At 53.1% G+C, this 16,621-nt stretch overlaps 1 pseudogene; it reads right to left on the bottom strand.

Moving 5' to 3' along the window:
• Window positions 1-2,779: 2,779 nt before the first annotated feature.
• Window positions 2,780-3,753, bottom strand: LOC139013240 (tryptophan--tRNA ligase, cytoplasmic pseudogene; annotated as a pseudogene).
• Between the last annotated feature and the right edge of the window lie 12,868 nt (window positions 3,754-16,621).

Genomic DNA, 16,621 nt, shown 5'->3' with positions numbered 1-16,621 from the left:
GCTCTCTGCTCCTCTCTCCCTTTCCTTTCTCCTGGCCAGATCACCAGGGGCTCAGCCCTTCCTCACCTCAGGCCCTCATCCCTCAGCACGCCATCCCCACCCAGTCCTGCGGGCCTTGCTTAACCCCGGGCCGCTCCGGTACTCATTGACCAGGGAGCAAAGGTGGCAGGACTGGGCACTGCTGGCGAAACCAGAGACCAAACAGATGGAGCGGACGGCTGACCGAAGTCCAGCTGGGCTCGTGCGGCCCCGACCTCAGTGGGAGCCGAGGCAGAGAGAACTGGCCCTGGCCGAGTCCCCAGGGTTGATAACAGGAAGGACCTGCTGGTAATTGGTCCAAACTGGGGAAGCGGACATCAACCAGTGAGCGGTCAGCCACCCTTCCCACCGTCCCTCACCTGTCGCTGACTCTGAGGTCACTGCCCTCAGAGCAGCTCTGCAAGGGGACTCCGTGTGACCTGCAGCCCCTCCCACACACGGCGGTTCCTGGCAGCAGCAGCAGCAACTGTCTGCAGGGCCTGTCCTTCGGGCCTCGGGGTTTAGAGGGGTTTAGAGAATGTGGGTCTTTCTCAGCTTTTCCCCCCAAGGGGTGCCCACAGGGGCCACACCGCATTCTCCTGAGGGCCTTGGCTCAAAACAGCCAACTAGCGGCCCTAGTAAAATCCACAGTGTTCTCTTTCCTTTTTTTAATCCTCACCTGAGGATATTTTTCCCATTGATTTTTAGAGACAGTGGAAGGGAGAAGGAGAGACAGAGAGAAACGCCAACATGAGAGAGACACATCAATTGGTTGCCTCCCGCATGCCCCGATCAGGGCCAGGAGCCTGCAACTGAGGCATGTGCCCGTGACCGGAATCGAACCAGGAACCCTTCGGTCTGCAGGCCGATGTTCTATTCGCTGAGCCAACTGGTCAGGGCTGCAGTCTTCTCTTTTCCTAAAACCCGCACATAGAGTTTGCATTCCAGTTCATCCTATGCTTCATACAAAGATAATATTGTTCCCCGCACATTCTTTGGGTCAAATGGGTGTTGCAGGAAGATGGGGCCCATTTATCCCGTGGCTTTGTCGTGCCGGGCACAATGGTGCCGGTAGTGGGAGCCCAGAGCAAGTGGCACAGGGGCTCAGGGGCCTCAGAATTAGTCCTAATGCAGAATCCACGCCCCCCCCCGCCGCCCCAGCTGTATAAGAAGGCTCTCCATCCTTCCTGTCCCCTCTTCCCCAGGAATTCCTGGTGAGGGTCAGTGGTCACGGCCACCTGTGCGGGTGGGAGAAGGGCCTCCTGTGTGCAGAGAGCTGGGCCGCTTCCTCCCGAGGGCTGCTTGGCTCTTCTCCCCGGGAGAGACTGGCGGGGCATCTCAGCCAGGGACCAGCTGGTTAATGAACCCATGGACACTGGGGTGTCGCCACATTCGGTCTCAGCACACCTTGTCCTAATCATGGGCCCAGCCATCTGACAGGCGTGTGCATGGAGACCGATGGCTCTGGCCGAGGCTGTAAGGGTGCCATCCTGGCAGAAGCTGTGAGAGTCTGCGGGCTGCCTCTTCCCTCGTCCCCATGCCAACCAGCCCCAGACCCAAATATTTCTGACTCCTAAATGCTTCTCAAATCCATTTTCTTTCCCCCAGTTTTATTGAGGTATAGTTGACATAAGATATAGTTGTGTATGTTAAAGGTATTTAGCATAGCCCTAGCTGGTTTGGCTCAGTGGATAGAGTGTTGGCCTGGGGACTGAAGGGTCCCAGGTTTGATTCTGGTCAAGGGCCTGTGCCTGGGTTGTGGGTATGATCCCCAGTGGCGGGGAGGGGGCATGCAGGAGGCAGCCAATCAGTGATTCTCTCTCATCATTGATGTTTCTATCTCTCTCTCCTTCTCCCTTCCTCACTGAAAGTAATAAAAATATTTAGAAAAAAAAGGTATCCAGCATAATGACCTGAATTTCACATACCGTGAAATGACCTCCACAATAAGTTTAGTTAACTCCCATCATCTCATATAGATACAATTTTTTAAAAGTGTCTTTTTCTTGTGATGAGAACTGTTAGGGTCTACTTTTTTTGGTTAATCCTCACTCGAGGATAATTTCCGCCCCCCACACCCCAGCCCCGTTGATTTTTAGAGAGAGTGGAAGGGAGGGAAGAGGGAGAGAGAGAGAGAGAGAGAAACATAGATGTGAGAGAGACACGTTGATCGGTTGCCTCCTACACACGCCCTGACCTGGGCTGGGATCAGGCCTGCAACCCAGGTACATGGCCTTGATCAGGAATTTATTTAACTCATAACTGGAAGTTTGTATCTTTGATCACTTTTTTTTTTTTTTTTTTTTGGCGGGACCAGAGATTTATTTAGGCCAACAAGTGACAAGAGGGTAGAGCATTCAGGAGTGGACCCTGCCCCCCCACAAGGGCTTTCCCAGACTACACCGGGCACAAGACTCAACGGCTCCCTTGGAGCCTGGGGGCTGCTGTGTGCTCTCCACCGCCCAGGACACCGGCAGGGTGCAGGCCTCCATGCCAGCCAAGTGTCAGGACAAAGGTGTCTGCAAAGGCCGAAGACTCCCCTCAGCAGCCGGCAGGGGGGCCCAGCGCTGGTTCTCAGGGTGGAGAGCCTGTCCCTGGGGCCAGCTGCTGGGAGCGGTGTGGGGAGGCTCAGAGAGGGGCAGAGACTGCCAGAGAACACGTGGGGCTGGAGTTCACGTGTGGAGTTTCTCCCACAGACTCACCTAATGAAAGTGGCCTCCTCGGGCGATATTCAGTATGAAAAGCAGCCTCAAGCTGGGAGATCTCTCCGTTAAACGCACAGCTGGCAATCCTTTTTGGTTTTGGGGATGGGCTGTGCCCATTAAACTCCTGAAATGTACATGCAGACTATAGGCTCCCTTACCAGCGGCTTGGAGGGTCTATGTGGAACCGAAGGGTGTTTTCAGTGGAAGTGCTCCCCAGGGCGGCACAGGCTGGCAGTGCACGCCTGTGGCGGCTCTGGGCGGGCCGGGGTGCCTTGTGGGAGAGAACCAGCGGGACTCCTGTCTGCCCAGCCCTGGCGCCGGTGCACAGGCAGCGCACAGGGTTTGGCCCCGAGAGAAAGGATGGCCCAGGGAGAAACAGGACTGACAGGCACAGGGTTACCGACACCAGGACCAGGAAGCTGTGACGGCCTAAGTACAGCAGTGATTCGATTGGGCTGGGGCTCTGGGTACATTTGCTTCTTTATGTACAGAGATCAGTGGGCGTTACTGAAAGTCGTAGGACAGCTTCCGGGGGGTCATGAACTCTCTGACGATCTGCTCCGTGACCTCCTTGCGCCGGGCCTGGTGCTCCGCGATCAGGGGCTGCAGGACCTCCACGAGCTCCTTCTTGAGCTCCCCGGTGTGCATGGCTCCGCTGGTGTAATCCTTCCTGATCTGCTCCAGCTTGTCGTCATCCTCCAGGAAGAAGGTCAGGTACATGAAGGACACGTCCACGTCGCAGTTGCCCCCAAACTGCCTGTGCTCCTCGATGGTGTCTCTCCCTCCAGAAAACGCGTGCTTGTTGACCTTGGTCTTGATCTGCTTGGCAGTGTCTGTGAGGAAGATGGAGGAGTTGGGGTCGCTGGCACTCATTTTGGTCTGGGCCCCCTGCAGGGCGGGGAAGAAGGTCGAGTGCAGCAGGGCTGGTTTAGGATAGCCGATCCTGGGGGCGACGTCTCTCGTCATCCTGAAGTAAGGGTCCTGGTCGATGGCACAGGGGATGAGGCACTGGATGTCCGTCTTGTCCCCGAAGATCAGCCCATGTGGGCCTCTCTTTGATCACCTTTATCCAAACCTCCTGCCTCTGGTCACCACCAATCTCATCTCTTGTTCTATGTCCCCCGTCCCCCAAAGATTCCACATATAAGGGGATCACACAATCTTTGTACTTCTTGCTGACTTCTTTCACTCAGCAGAATGTTCTCTAGTTCCATTTACTTCTTTTTTATGGCTGGATAATATTTCATTATAGGTATATATATGTATCTATGTATATATGAATATTTCTTTATCCATTTCACCCATTAATGGAGACTTAGTTGCTTCCCTCTCTTGGCTGTTGTAAGTAATGCTGCTAGGAATTGGGTAAGCTTATCTGTTCAGCTCAGTGTTTTTGTTTCCTTTGGATGTATTCCCAGAAGTGAATTTGCTGGATCATATAGTTGCTTTTTCATTTTTTGAGGAACCTCCATAACTTTTTCCAGAGTGTCTGAACCATTTCACAATCCTACGGACAGTGCACGAAGGTACCTTTTCTCCACGTCCTCATCAGCGTTTACCTCTCTTCTTCTGATGACAGCCATTCGAACAGGTGTGAGATGCTATTTCCCTGTGGCTTTGATTTGCATTTCCCTGATGACTAGTGATATTGAGCACCTTTTCAGTACCTGTTGGCCATTCATATATCTTGTTTGGAAAAATGTCTATTCAGGTCTTTTGCCCATTTTTAAAATTGGATTGTTTGGGGTGTTTTTTTTTTGCTATTGAGTTGCTTAGTTTTTTGTTTTTTTAAAATATATTTTGGTACTAACTCCTTATCACATATATGATTTACAAATATGTTTTCTTATTTTGTAGGTGGTATTTTTATTATGTTGACTCATTTTTCAAAGTAATCTTTGAATCTGATCTCAAAATCTTATCTCATTCTTTTGCTTAAAACCCTTGGCTGGAGCGTCATCCCATACACCAAACGGTTACGGGTTCAATTCCCAGTCAGGGTGAGTCCCAGAGACAACCAGTTGATGTTTAGCTCTTACATCAAGGCTTCTCTCTCTTTTCTTTTTCTCTCTGTAAAAATCAATAAAACATACCCTTGGGTGAGGATTAAAAAAGAAAAACTACAGAGAGATACCACTTCATACCCATTAAGAAAGCTACTATAAAAAAAACCCCAAAAACAACTATTGGCAAGGGTGTGGATAAATTGGAACCCTGATGCACCATTAGTGAACATATTGATGGTACAGTGGTTCTGGAAAACAGTATGACGGTTCCTACAAAAATTAAAAATAGAGCTACCATCTGATCCAGCAATTCCACTTCTGGGTATTGACCCAAAAGAATTGAAAGCAGGGCCTTGAAAAGGTATCTGTACACCTGTGTTCGTAGCCTCATTATTCACAACAGCTACAGCGTGGAAGCAACCCAAGTGGCCCTAGGTGGAGAAGCCAACTGTGGTGCATACTCACAATGCGATATTACTCAGCCTTACAAAGGAAGGGAATTCTGCAATGTGCTACAACAAAGATGAACCTGAGGGCCTGGTGCTAAGTGAGCAACCAGTCACAAACAGACAAACACTGCATGATTCCGCTTCTATGAAGTACTCAGCGTAGTCACGTTATAGAGACGGAGAGTGGAGTGGTGGCTGCCAGGGGCTGGTAGGAGGGGTGGAATGGGGTTATTGTTTAATGGGCATAGAGTTGCAGATCTACAAGATGAAAAAGTTATAGGGAGGGATGGTTGCACAGCATTGTAATATATTTAATGCCACTGAGTTCTACACTTAAAATGATTAAGATGGTAGATTGTATGTTGTGTGTATCTTACCACAGTAAAAATGTGAAAGCCCCAGCTGGTTTGGCTCAGTGGATAGAGCGTCAGCTTGCAGACAGAAGGGTCCCAGGTTCGATTCCTCTCAAGAGCACATACCTTGGTTGTAAGCTCCTCCCCAACCAGGAGCACGTGCAGGAGGTAACCAATTGATGTGCTTCTCTCACACCGAAATTTCTCTCTGTCTCTCCCTCTCTCTTCCACTCTCCCTAAAAATCAATGGAAAAACACCCTCGGGTGAGGATTTAAAATAAATAAATAAATAAATATGTAAAAATCAATAAAAACATGTATTTAAAAAGTGAAAAAACAAACAAACCCACAAACAGGACTCTCTCCACTTCCAAGATGAATTGTATTTTCAAAAAAGGATCACAATCATATTTCTTTCCCATACACTCTTCCAGAAGAGATGGGGTCTGTTTCTTTGTTTTATATTGTGAGAAAGCGAGGCCACGTGAAGGCGTGCTAGGCCTCAGCCAACAGCAAACCTCAGATACCAGACATGAGTGAGTGACTGCAAATGATGCACCCAGCCCTCCAGCCCCAGCTGATGCCGGTGGAGCGGAGCTGTCCCCACTGAGCCCTGCCTGAGTCGTAGCTTTGCGAGTGACATAAATGTGCTCATTTTAAGCCACGAAGTTTTTTTTTTTTTTTTTTTAAATATATTTTATTGATTTTTTTACAGAGAGGAAGGGAGACGGATAGAGAGTTAGAAACATCGATGAGAGAGAAACATCGATCAGCTGCCTCCTTCACATCTCCTACTGGGGATGTGCCCGCAACCCAGGTACATGCCCTTGACCGGAATCAAACCTGGGACCTTTCAGTCCGCAAGCCGACGCTCTATCCACTGAGCCAAACCGGTTTCGGCAAGTTTTTTGGAATGTTTTGTTACACAGCCATAGTAACTAGACTCCCAGCCCCCATTCCTTCCTTGACTCAAAAAACAGAAGAGCCGAAACCGGTTTGGCTCAGTGGATGGAGCGTCGACCTGCGGACTGAGGGGTCCCGGGTTCGGTTCCGGTCAAGGGCATGTACCTGGGTTGCGGGCACATCCCCAGTGGGAAATGTGCAGGAGGCAGCTGATCGATGTTTCTCTCTCATCGATGTTTCTAACTCTCTATCTCTCTCTCTTCCTCTCTGTAAAAAATCAATAAAATATATATATATATATATATATAAAAAAAAAACAGAAGAAAGGAGGAGAGGTTGAGAGGAGGTGACAGAAGAAGACAGGTTAATGAATATATTATCCTTTCACCCCATTCCAGGAGGCACTTAAAATAGAGATTGAGTTATAAAGAAATAAGGAACTTGGCAATTCTTGCTGATACAAGATTGTAGGCGGAAACCTCTCCTTCTACACAGGCCTGGGATGCCTGTTGACATGTTTGTGTCCTTGACCCCATGTCTGTCATTGTCTGGGTCCCCTGTGACTCCTCAGACCCACGACCATCCTGTTACAGAGCAGATGCCCAATAAATGTGCGTCAATGAGTCAATGAATGATGGTGAACAAGTGAAACCTAATGCCCATTGTGGGGTTTTCATAGAGGTCTTGGTCATTTATTCAGAGAATATTCATGTGAAGGCAGGCTGAGAGACGGATTCTGTTTATAAATGAGGGCGCTGAAGTCCAGAGTGGGGCAGTGACTGTCCCGAGGCCTGGTGTCCGGTGGGTGGCAGAGATGATCCAGCACTCCGTCCCTCGGTGGCCAGCCTATGCTCTGCCCACCCACTCACTGGCCCTGACCACCGCCAGGCCAGTCGGACCCTGGAAAGGATGGGCTTGGGTGGTTTCACCCTCCCAGTTATGACCTGCCCCTGAGTTTACTGGCCGGGTTGGTCCTGGCCCCTCAAGGGCAAATGGCAGATGCAGAGAGACCACCAGAAAGGGAGCCCTTGTGGGCTGGTGACAGGGACCCAGAGGAGGTGCTGTGGAGGAGTATCTGACACATAGTAGGTGCTCCATCAACATCTGTTGAGTTGAATCGAATTGAAATAAACACCCAAATAAATACATGATGTAGACAAAGAAGAGGCCAGGTAATAAATCTCACAAGTTCAGTGACTGAAAGTCAGGGTGACCCGATCATAAATTCCTAACCAAGGAGGTCATAGAACGGTGGGTGGTCACACCCCAGGCCTATAAAAAGATGATCTTTGCCTTAAGCAAGTGCTGTCTGTGTTCTTGTGCATGTAGGTTAGCACACCTTTGAAGAGCCAGGATAATCCTCGTTCCAGATCCCCAGAGGCATAACCACCCCAGGAGCACATAGTCTTGTCCAAACGTTGGGAAAGAACTTCAAAATCATCATTCCCCAGAGCAGCTGAGATCTTGCTTCCTGGCATGTCGTCAGTTTGGCTCCAATAAACATTTTTTTTGGAAATTAAATATATTTTTATCATTTCAGAAAGGAAGGGAGAGGGAGAGAGAGATAGAAACATCAATGATGAGGGAGATTCATTGATCAGCTGCCTCCTGCAAGCCCCACACTGGGGATTGAGCCCCGTAACCCAGGCCTTGACCGAAATCAAACCATGACCTCCTGGTTCAGAGGTAAATGCTCAACCACTGAGCCACACTGGCCGGGCTGGCTCCAATAAACTCTTATAAAAATTCTCTACAGGTTTGGATGTTCTTATATCTACAGTAATTACAAACTTGTATGGTGAGTGCCGATAAAAGGTTTCGGGGAGATGGGAGGGCATTGGAAAGGGTCATGCCTTCCTTCTGTGAGGCCTCTGAGAGATGGCATTTGAGCTGAGCACTGCCAGGTGGGAGGAGTTGAGGTGAGGGTGGAGTGAGAGAAAGCCTGCATGGTATTCTAGGCAGAGGAAATGGTGGCAGAGAACCAGGCTCGACTGAGGAAGCAAGACAAGGTCAATGTGGCTATTGTGACAGGGGAAGACAGCTTATGACAATGACAGAGATGACAAGACTAATGAGGTCAGCAGAGGCCAGACCAGGGGACCTGGGCACTTTGCCATCTAGCTAAAAGACTACATTTCCCAGCTCCCCTTGAAGTGAGATGCGGTCATGTGACTAACTTCTAGCCAGTGAAATGTAAGCACCTGTGTTGCCTGCTCTTTAAAATAATCTCTTCGCAAGGGCTGAGGAGTGTGGAGCTTCTCTTCTCCCCTAGTCCCTCCAGTGGAATGTAGACCACGTGGCTGGAGTTAGCGGGGCCAGCTGGAACCATGAGATGATGCAAACATGATGATCATGACTGCTTAGCTTCAGGAGCTCAAAGAGAAATATGGTTTGGGGATAAACATTGGAGATAGGTCAAGCTGTCGTTGGCTGTTGAAATCTTGGCAGGCACTTGATAGCCCAGGGGGATATGTGGAATGAGAAAGAAGATGGCCTAGGTGGGAGCTTGGGGAAAACCAACATTTATAGAAATTGAGCTGGCCGGGCGTCTAGGATTTGAGTCCAGTCAAGGGCTCCAGTCTCCACCAGCCCTGTTAGAGGAGCTCCAGTATCTTCCCCTGGAACTCCCTTATCTGCAACGACAGGACTCCTCAGGGATGGAGTGCTCCCAAGGGCTGACTGCTGAGGCTAAGCACGGGCTGAGCGAATTGGAGCCTTTAGCCCCACAAACCTCATGGCCACAGGTCACCACTGTAGACGGTGCAGCACATTCCTCTGCCCGAATATCTCTAAGGATTTGTGCAAATCGATCCACCCCCTCCCCAGCTGTCCTACATTTGAGTAACTGTTCCTCAGAAGTGACCCTTTGCCTGACAAAGAGGATCAATTGTCCTCCTCCGTTTCAGAGAGGAAGGAAGAAAAGAAAGAAGAAAGAGGGGAAGGAGGAAGAAAAGAAGGGGAAGAAAGAAGGAAGGAGAAGACCCTGGCTGGTGTGGCTCAGTTGATTGTCCCAGCACTGTCCCGCACTGGAAGGTGGCGGGCTGGATTCTGGACAGGGCACATACAGGAGGCAACCCATCTCTCTCTCTCTCTCTCTCTCTCTCTTTCTCTGTCTCTCTCTCTCTCTCATCCCGTTGCTGTCTCTCTCCCTTCCTCCCTCTCTAAAAAAATCAATTAAAAAAAAAAAAAAGAAAGAAAGAAGGAGGAAGGAAGGAAAGAAGGAAAAAATTAAAGACAGACAGACTGTCCTGGTACCCCTCAGAGGGCTGGCGAGGTGGGCAGGAAGAAGTCCAGGAGAGCACAGCCCCAGCGATGCCACGCTCCCGAGAGGGGCACGAGGTGAGGCTGGGCGTGTAGCTGGTGCTCAGACCCGACCATCTGTGTTGCCTCCAAAGCCATGTCTTACCCACGGCGATGGCAGGAAGAAGCGAGGGCTCGGGTGTTGGCTGGGCCACGAGGGGAGAGCCTGTGTGAGCGGGGACTGCTCCCTTAGAAAAGAGGCCCAGCAACCTCCCTCCCCTCCCCACGAGGACACAGGGAGACGGTGGCCCTCGTGGCCCAGGAAGCCGGCCTCACCGGACAGCAGCAGCTTGGTGGCTGCCTCCCAGCCTCCAGAACTGAGGAGTGAGGCCTGTCGAGTACAAGTCGCCCAGTGGAGGGTGCTTTGTTCCCGCAGCCGGAGCTGGGATACGTGGACGTAGCAACACGCAGGTCTGTCCTCACTAAGGGACACTTTGGGGTCCGATTGCACACTGGAGTTGGGTGCATGAGAGAGAGAGATTTCATGCACCCAACACAAAACGTCAGGAGAACAAAAGACTTGATTCCAAGATGGTGTGAACTTCCCCCCTTCTCACCCCAAACTACGTCCAGGGGCTGAGGCCACAGCTACGCGGTTCTCTGCCACCCCTTTGAGGAGTCTCCTGGGGAAAAGGCAGAGCTGTTCCCCATCCGAAGGAGAGCCCGTCTGTACCAATGAGGCTAAGTTCGGGGGCGGGGCAGCCCCTGCGCGGCCCACTCTTCCTCCCGGTCCTCAAGGAGCACAGCACCCCGAGGACAGGTGTCAGGGTCCTGGCGCCTGAGGACAAGTGCTGAGAAGTAGGAAGACTGAGGCCCCAGAGGTTAAGTGACCTGGCCAGGGTCCCAGAGCTCCTAGGAGTGCAACTGGGATCCAGACAAGGTCTGTCCAGGCTCCTGTTCTGAAACCAGCGGGTCTCAGAGGGCGCTTCCCGGACCGGCAGCTTCCGCATAAGCACTTGTCAGAAAAGTAATTGTCCTGCCCGGCCGGTGTGGCTCCAGTGATTAAGCATCAACCTATGAACTGGGAGGAGGTCACGGTTTGATTCCTGGTCAGGGCACATGACCAGGTTGTGGGCTTGATCCCCAGTAGAGGGGGGTGGCAGGGGTGGGGAGGAAGTGGGGGGCAGCGTGCAAGAGACAGCCGATCAGTGAGTCTCTCTCATCATTGATGTTTCTATCTCTCTCTCCCTCTCCCTTCTTCTCTGAAATATATATAAAAGTAATTGTCCTAAAATTCACAAACTGGGGGACAGGGGCAGCACCCTGTGTTTGGACAAGCGCTCTAGGGAATACTAAGTACACCATCCAAACTCTCCAAGCCAAACCTGAGAACGGTGCATACTGGCCCTCAGCTCCTCTCTCCTAGACAAGTGCAGCTGTGGAGAGGGATTGGACCCTGACCAGACTCAAGCTTCAGTCTCTCCCCCCACTCCCCGCCCCCACCCTGAACTTAGCTTCATTGGTGCAGACGGGTGGGGGATGGCCCTGCCTTTTCCCCAGGAGACTCCTCAAAGGGGTGGCAGAGAGGGTGTAGCTGTGGCCTCAGCCCCTGGACGTACTTTGGGGTGAGAAGGGGAAGAAGTTCACACCATCTTGGAATCAAGTCTTTCGGTCTCCTGACATTTTGTGTTGGATGCATGAAATCTCTCTCTCTCTTTCCCCCCTCTCTCTCCCACTGTCCAACGCACGCTTGCTTTTAAGAGGGAGCTGGGGGCTGGGAGTCTACGGCACAGGCTTTGGGGAGTTTAGCCATTTCTGCTTCCCCCCACGGGCAGGGCATGACGATGATAATGACGATAATACCGTCACTCGGAGCCAGTCCATCTACTAAGCTCTTTATATGCATTAACCGTTCAAGCCTCACAACCTTGCGAGGGAGGTACTGTCATTATCCCGTGTTAAATGGAGAACCTGAGGCACAGAGAGGGTAAGCAACGTGCCCACGGTCACACAGCCAGTAAGCAGGAGAGCTGAGCTCTGACCCCAGGCCAGGTGTCCATGCTCCTGGCTGCTGAGCTACTTCAGCCTCCAGATAATAATGAAGTTGGCAGTGGGGCTTTGTCTACGCCAGGCCCCGTGGACAGCGCTCCACGTAGAGAAACGTGGGATGTTCTTACCATTGCGACCAGTGAGCTATTTCCAGCTGACCCGTGGCCTTGGTGGGTTAAACAGTTGTGGTTTGGGTTATTTTTTATGGCCGAGCTTGCGTGCGTGCGTGTGTGAATGCGTGCGTCTCACCAGGAGAAGTGGGAAAGGCCAGGCCAGAGATTGTTGCTCTTCCCATGTTCTGAAATGAACCTGCGCATTGCACTTGTGGTTGCCGGAGGAAAATAAACCGATCCCCTACCAGTCAAAACAACAATATTTGCGCAGTTCCGGTAATAATCGCTGGGACCCGCCCTTTCTCTGGCTTGCTGGCAGCACCTTGCCCTCGGCTCACTCTCACTCCCAGAGCCCCCGCAGCCTTCCGTGCATGAAGCTCATGTTCCTGGGCTCACAGCAGTTCCTGGCTGGCTCAGGGCTCGCCTCCTCCGGGAAGCCTTCCCAGATGGCTCATGCCTCCACTCGGGGCAGGACTCAGCACTTGAGCCCTCCGTGCGACCTCATTGTCCCTCTCTTCCTTTGAGCTCAGTGACGCAGGGCGCCATGGTTCTCCCTCTACCCCTGTGACTGAGCCTCCTGTCTCTTGTCCTCCTCTTCTGAGTTCAATTTTTCCCCTTCTCGTCTTCCTTCCTTTCCCTTATTTCTCATTCCTTGTCCTTTCTTTCCCTTCCCTTTCCTTCTCCTTCCTTCTATCTTTTTTTTTTTTAAAAAAAATATTTTTATGGATTTCAGAGAGGAAGGGAGAGGGAGAGAGAGAGAGAAACATCAATGATAAGAGAGAATCATTTATGGGCTGCCTCCTGCATGCCCCACATTGGGGATCGAGCCCACAACCCAGGCATATGTCCTGACCAGGAATCGAACTGTGACCTCCTGGCTCACAGGTCGACGCTCAACCACAGAGCCAAGCTGGCCGGACACCTCCCTTCTCTCTTCTTCACACCCCTTTCTACCCCACCCATTCCTGCCTCTCTGCCTTAGCTCTGAGGTTCTTCCACCTGGTCTGCCCTCCCTCCTCCTCGCCCATCCACCAGAGACCAGCTCAGGTCCTCAGGCCTTGATCCAGCCTTTCCTGATGCCCACAGGTCTGACTGCAGCCCCCCTCCTCTGTCTGTCCACAGCTCTCCACCATCTAGCCAGCCCCATGAACTCAAGCGTTTGAGTCCCTCTCCATTTACCTGTCACGCATTTAAACATGTACTGTGCACCCCCAGGTGCAAGGCCTGCCTCCTCCATTGCCTGGAAGCTCTCACTCCTGCTTCAAAGCTCACCGAGACATTACCTTCTCCTGCCGTGACCCCTCTCCCACAGCCGGGCAGGCGACCCCTGTGTTCCCATGGCTCCTGCACACGGAAGCGAGGCTAACACACGAGGCGGATGCTGGCAGTGCCCGGCCGCTCGGCTCTCAGCATTCCCACTGCTCTGCAGGCTCCTGTGCCCCATGCGCTGGGGTTAGCGCCTCCCGACTCAGCGAGCAGGCCCCGGGCAGTGAGGAATGGGATTTGGGGATCATATTCCCCAGCTCCTCACCCCTCAGCGGGTAACTGGGAGGCATGGTCCCACCCCAGGCTTCCAGAGTTCTTCAGTGAGATGGGGCCCGATTCCCCACAGCAGTCACTGCTCCTCACCCGTCTCTGCAGTCCTTGTCTTCCCTTTGCTGCTTGTCTTCCTATTTGGTGCTTCTTGGGGCCACTTTCTAAGTAAACGGCGTATAGGCAAGTCCCGTCCATGACCTGCTTCTGGGAACTCAAACGGAGGTGAATCGTGTAGGACTTAATCCGTCTTGGGTGCTTTCTCAGTTCTGAGAAATTTAAAAAAAAATTTTTTTTAATGGATTTCAGAGAGGAAGGGAGAGGGAGAGAGAGCTAGAAACATCAATGATGAAAGCGAATCATTAATGGATCAGCTGCTTCCCACACACCCTCCACTGGGGATCGAGCCCACAACCCGGGCCTGTGCCCTGACTGGGAATCGAACCGTGACCTCCTGGTTCCTAGGTCAGCGCTCAACACCCGAGCCACACTGGCTGGGCTCAGTTCTGAATTTGCAGGAGTCTGTTTCCCCCGCACAACAGCCTCCCTCACGGGGCGGAGATTGCCAGTGTCATTTCCATTTCTCCTCTGAGGAAGCGGAGGCCCCGGCGGTTAGCAGCGTGGACAGCTGTCCCACCTTCCTGGGACTCAGGCGCTTCCTGGACGTCTCAGGGACTTGCCCAGGACAGTCTGGGGAACACTGGGCCCAGCTGGTCACCCAGAGGGGAAGGGCCTGCCTCTGGTCACCAGGAGTGAGTGGGTCGGGGGGAGAGGGCACGAGCTCCGGGGCACCGTTCACAGGGTTTGAGGAGATGCTGCTGCAGACTGAGCTGGACGTGGGGGACGATAAGGAACTGAGCGAGGGAGGCACAGCCCTGCACCGGGAGCACCTAGTCAGATGGGGGAGAGCTTCCTCCCCACTTCTCCGCAGGGCCCAGAACAAGGTTTAGGGGAGCCCTTTTCCTGCCCTCAAGCTGCTGCCCCAGCCAGACAAGAGCGACGGGTCTGGGTCTCAGTGTTCTCAGGGCTAGACCGGCCCCTCCTGGACCAAGCGGTGGGCTGGCCCCTCCACACTGGGCTGCATTGGATCTGGGGCCGGCAGGGGAAGGCGGGAGATCGATGGGCTGGGTGCTTGGATCACTCGGGTCCTTGCAGGGAGCAGATGGTACCTTCCAGGGCTTCACTGCAGAGTGTGGGCAGGTCTATGCCAGGGTGACTCCCAGGGAGCAGCCACAGTGGGGAGTACCACCCCGAGGCCTCTGGGCAAGCGGGGGTGGGGGGTGGGGGGGGTGGGGGGTGGTTCTCACTAGAATGCAGCCCATACTGCTCCCCTGGGAAAGGGGCGCCGGGACAGGCACTGTGCGCTTAGGCAAGGGACGAGGCCACTGGCAAAGCCAGGGCTGCAGGGCAAGGGGGTGAGTGCCCTGGCCTCTCCCCCAGCCTCCGTCCCCTCACTCTCCCTCTTGGGCCTTAATCAAGTCAGAAGTGAAAGGAGCCTGGGTGACTCAGTCCCTGACCCCCTCCCGAGGGTTCGGAGTGAGTCTGAAAGTGGAGGGAGCAGAGATGAATAATCACTGTGAGGGGAAGGCTCACACCCACTCCTCTGGCGCCTCCCCCAGGGCACGACCTGACCCCAGAGGCCTGGCCAGTGGGCGGGGGAGAGGCCCCTCCAACACACACCCTGACCCTCTCACTTCCCAGGCTTCCCCAGCCTCCCTCCCGGAGCTCTGGCATATTCATTCCTCCCATCCCCACCTCACTTCCTGCCCCCCCCCCCCACCGCCGCCCCCCAAGTCCACTGGAGGCCAAAGAGCAGGCAGGTCCAGGAGGTCTCCTCAGAGGAAGAGGTACAAAAAGGTGGGGGTGGGGGAGAGCTCAGTCCCAGAGGAAGGGAGGGGAACAAACCTTTCTGAGCCCGATTTTGTCCCGGATACAACACGGGCGCTTTCTCATCCATTACTCACGCCCCCTTGTCCATCCAACATTCCTGAGGGTGACATCAGGGTTTCCAATTTAGGGACGAGGAGACAGGCTCAGGGTGGTTTTGTGGCTTCTCAAAGGTTGCACAGCAAGCAAGTGGGAGAGTCAGGATACAGATGCATGTCTGCCTGAGTCCAGGGAAGAATAAATGAGTAAAAGTTGGTCTGAGATGTGGAAAAGCTGGAATGGTGGGCAGAAGCTGAACAGGATCCTAACCCCAGGGCCAGGCAGGGGTGGGGGTGGGGGGCGGGGGCGTGGCCAGTGGCTGGTGGGAGCCAGTGTGCGCAGTTTCATTTTCCCGTTTCTGAAGACTGTGCAGCGGGGTGGGGAGCATCCTTGGCTCCCCGCAGGGCCATAACTGGGGTGGTGGGGTGGGGACACCCAGCTTCAGTTGCTCTTCCTGCCTCCAGGCCTTGGTCTACCTTGGGTCCAGGAGGGATTGGAGAGATTTGTGATTGGAGAGGAGATGCTGCGAGTCTTGAGCAAAGGCCTCCGAGGAGGGAGACAATTCTAACTGGAGATGAGTTGCAGTGGGAAAGGCAGGTCGGAGATAGAGCAGCGGTTCTCAACCTGTGGGTCGCGACCCCTTTGGGGGTCAAACGACCCTCTCACAGGGGTCGCCTAAGACCATCGGAAAACACATTTATAATTACATATTGTTTTTGTGATGAATCACTATGCTTTAATTATGTTCAATTTGTAACAATGAAATTAGGGGTCACCACAACATGAGGGACTGTATGAAAGGTCGCGGCATGAGGAAGGTTGAGAACCACTGAGATAGAGGCTCCAACGCTGTGTATGGGGGAGGGGAGAGGTCAGTGGGGTCAGGGCCAGGCCCAGCACTGTGTGTGTGTGTGTGGGGGGGGGGGCTGGGGGGAGCAGAGAGGGTGATTTAGGGAGGGCGGAGGGGGTGACTTCAGGGCAGTGCTCTCTGGGCCCTGGGCCCAGGGCCCAGGGGTGGGGACACGGTGAGGTAAGGATCCAAGGGAATTGGAGATGGGGGTGTCTCAGCATTGCTGTTGCCCCAGACTGAGGAGCCCTCTGGCTCCCAGAGTTCAGTCCTTCTCTGGTCTGGCGCCTGAAATAAATGGTCACCCCTCCCCCCACTAGGCCTTCAGGATTGGAGGGGCCCTGGGGAACTGTGTGTGTGTGTGTGTGTGTGTACAAGAGCAGGCATCCTTGGATCCAAATGCTTAAGGCAGCCCCCAGGAGAGGGGTGGGGCCGGGAACCGCCCTCCCTGAGATGTGGTCAGAGAGAACAATCTAGAG

The sequence above is a fragment of the Myotis yumanensis genome, unplaced genomic scaffold (genome assembly GCF_028538775.1).
Source record: "Myotis yumanensis isolate MYYU_CA2020_CCGP unplaced genomic scaffold, mMyoYum1.0.hap1 SCAF_6, whole genome shotgun sequence".
NCBI lineage: Eukaryota > Metazoa > Chordata > Mammalia > Chiroptera > Vespertilionidae > Myotis > Myotis yumanensis.
This window is presented reverse-complemented; position numbering and strand designations above follow the sequence as displayed.